Source organism: Chrysochloris asiatica, unplaced genomic scaffold (assembly GCF_000296735.1).
Source record: "Chrysochloris asiatica unplaced genomic scaffold, ChrAsi1.0 scaffold00019, whole genome shotgun sequence".
Classification (NCBI taxonomy): domain Eukaryota; kingdom Metazoa; phylum Chordata; class Mammalia; order Afrosoricida; family Chrysochloridae; genus Chrysochloris; species Chrysochloris asiatica.
In genome coordinates this window covers 14,388,040-14,391,806 of record NW_006408537.1, presented here as the reverse complement: position 1 = coordinate 14,391,806, position 3,767 = coordinate 14,388,040, and positions in this window count along the sequence as shown.

Sequence of the window (3,767 nt, the reverse complement as noted above, 5' to 3'; positions counted from 1 at the left end):
GTCAAATATTAAAACAAAATCATCAAAGATCTGGAATCAGAAAACCAAAAGGAAAGAACAAGCTCACCTCACCTGCTTTAGTGGTTGGTGCATAAATTTGAATAATAGTGGTATTAACTGGTCTTCCCTGTTAATGGTTGGTGGTGGTTTTGTGCCGTGGAGCCAGTTCCGACTTAGAGCGACCCTGTACAGGCATTCCGAGGCTGTAAATCTTTACGGGAGCAGTGTTTTTCCCTTTTGGGAAAACTGAAGAAAATTTAAGCCTCGACTTTCATTTTTGAAGGATTCTCTGGGCAAGTTATTGAATGATGAAGAAAGCATCTAAAGAAGATGGAAGGAATACACAGAGTCACTGTATCAAAAGATAAAGGGCAATGTTCAACCATTTCAAGAGGTAGCATATGACCAAGAGCCAATGATACTGAAGAAATCCAGGTGCATTGAATTAATTAGCAAAGAGCAAGGCACCAAGAATTGATGGGATAAAAATTTAAATCATTCAAGAAAATGAGAAGGCACTAGAAGCACTGTATGCCACCTAACAACAACAACAACAACAACAATAACTAAATGAATGACTAAACCAACTGACAGAATATGTGTAAGGAAAGACCCCTGGAGCATGGGCATATTGTTTGAACTTTTAATTGTACTGACTCCAGAAAGTACCAGTCAAGGCAACACTTAGAAAATAAGAGTTATTTTTTGGTGTGTACTCACTATGTAATAATGAGTGTATGTACAAATTCTATTAATTCTCAGAAAAATATTTTCAAATGTGGACTACATTCTCAGAGAAGTTAATTAATTTAGGAAAATCATACTGGTAAAGAAAAGTCTTCAGATATGACTGCCTCCAGTGTTTTTATTTGTTTTCGTTTTGTTTGTTTACCAGTTTGATCAGCACATCCAGGATCTTTTCTTCTCAATTTTCAATTTGTTGTGAAAATAACAGGGATTTCCATAGTGGAATACCCATACATGAAAAAAAAAATTGGCATTTTTGTCTGTGATTTCAGATGATACATGGTTATCAACCTCTCATATAAGTCCTCCCACTAAATTTTCTAATATCTTGTTGTTAAGAGTTGTCTAGTCGGTTCTGACTCATTATGACCCTGTATAGGGTTTCCAAGAAGTAGTTGGTTGGTTTGAACTGCTGGTTGGTTCCCAGTCTAGTGCCAGTCTGACAGCACCATTCCTTAAGTGCAAGATAATATATAATGATAAAAATCAAAATGACACTAATGGTAGCTCGAACTCTAGGAATCACAAAGCTGGATTGAGAAAAATAATAAATGTAATTTTGATATGCAACAATAAAAAGTTAGAAAAAAAATTTTTTTTGGCTTTACTTCTGTGCTAGATGGGTCATAAAATGTCCTCCCTGAATTCACGGTCTTGGCAATGTGACAGCATCAAGATCCTTGTTTTCTCACCCTTTGCAATTAGATTGGCCTTGTGACTTTCTTTTGTTCATAAAATGCATCAGAAGTGATGCTGTGCTAGTTAGAGTCTAAGCTTTTAGAAGTATTAACAGTTCCACTTCTCTCTTAATGCTCCTGTGACTATCATATAAGCAAACATTGACTAGTTTGTAGTTCCTGGGTGGTGCAAATGGTTATCATACTCTGTTGCAAACCCAAAACTTGGAGATTCCAGTCCACTCAGAGGTTTCTTGGGAGAAAGAGCTATTTCCAAAATCAGCTCCTGGAAACCCTAAAGAACATAGTTCTTTTCTGGAATCAACTTAATGACAATTGTTGCAGTTCATTGATGAAACACATGAAATAGAAATGAGCTGTCTTATTGAAGCTATATTATACTTTCAAACCTCAGCAGAAACAAGAGCTGCCATTCAGACTATCCAACTACAGAATGGTGAGCTAAACAAATACTTGTTGTTTTGGAGTGATTTATTCATCACATTAACTAACACAACAGATTTGGGGTCTTAAGGTTGCTTTGAATCTGGAAACAAATACCTTTCCTACTTTCCGTACAAGATATGGTTTTTTAATCCATTAGAGCACTGAATCTTCTATTCAATATATTTATACCAATTGTTCATCATTGGCTGTGAATAAAATACTGCAACAATGTGAAAATATATAGAGAGATATAGAATGGAAGGATAAACCCTACTTAAATAAATATAAAGCACTTGCCAAATTAAAGTATTTGCTAAAGAGTACAGAAGAAATTTCATTGCAGTGCATATTTGAATTTCTAGTTTTAGCCATGTTCTCTAAAATCCTATGTAACACAGATATACTCACACACATGGGGATGCAATGAGTGGGAGTCAACTCTCCAGCAACTATTTTTGTTTTTCTTCTATTTATAAAAGATGTAATCCATTCTTCATTAAAGCCACAAAAGTACAACAGTTTATAGACCCCAGGTTTTGAGCTGGTAGCTTTAAGTATCACATTACCTTCTGGATCTAGATTTGGTAAGAAAATTTCACATAATATGTCTAAGGACAATGGTCAGAGCTAAGGGAAATTGTCATATCTTGTTGAACAGAAATTTTTTATTTATAGCCTATAGCCATGACTTTCTTTTTGGGGTAGGAATAATAAGAATTTTTTTTAGTAGTTATGAAAATTGACCAAAAGTCCATAGAAAGCCAATATTATCTTGAGCGGGGAAAAGCATATCTCTAAAAAAAGCTAGTTTACTATAGAATACAGAAAAAAATGCCATATTAAAGTAAAATTTAAAATATGAAATAAGACACCAATAAAATAAGGTAAGAACAGACTGGTTTAAAAGGACAAGAAGATGAGATATAAAGTCAACAAGCTGAGATGAGAGGGATCTAGGTGAGATTAGAGAGTATTACAACAAAACTAAAATTACAGAAGTCCGAGTGAAGCACACATTGGATGCACTAAAGAAAGTTAGTGAGTTGAGAAAATCAAATCAGTAGAGATCAATCTAAGATAAGTCTCCAGAATGAGGAGGAAAAAAGCAAACAGAGAAAGGACATTAGGTGATTTTAACAGTTGACATCATTGAGTAATTTACCCTGTGCCAGATTACTTTTAATAATGCACAATTGTTTATTCTCACAGAAATCCAATATTTTTGTACTATTATTTAGTCTCTTTGCTTTATGGCTGACAGAAAACTGGTTTTAAAAAAGTTTTCCTAGGCTGAGGAATTTTTAACTAGCTAAACCAGAATTTGAATCCAGATATTACAGAGATTAGGTTCTTAATACCAATTTAAATAGTTGCTACTTCAAGGGCATTGAAAAGAAAGCTGTCTGGTGCTAAAAAATAAAGTTTTGTATAAGCAGATCAAAATAACTTAATGCATTCTTGCAAAGTTAGTAAAACCAGGGCCACACTAGATAAAGTATACTAAAAAAAAAATGATTGCACTCTGGGTTATAGGGATTAAGGCATGGTTTAAATGGGTAAAAGAGGGGAAATAATGTTAAAATGCTTGACTATCTTTTGAATATTGGTCTCCCTTGCCTTTTATTGCTGTTGTTGTTAGGTGCCATTGAGTCAGTACCAACTCATAGCAACATTATACACAGCAGAATGAAACACTGGCCGATCCTGGGCCAACCTCACTATTGTTGTCATGCTTGAGCCCATTGATGCTGCTAATTTGCCAATCCATCTTACTGGGGGTCTTCCTCTTTCTCTTGGAACCTCCATCTTACCAAACATGATATCCTTCTCCGGAGACTGGTCCCTCCAGACAATATGTCAGAAGTATGAGAGACAAAGTTTGGCCATCCTGGCCTC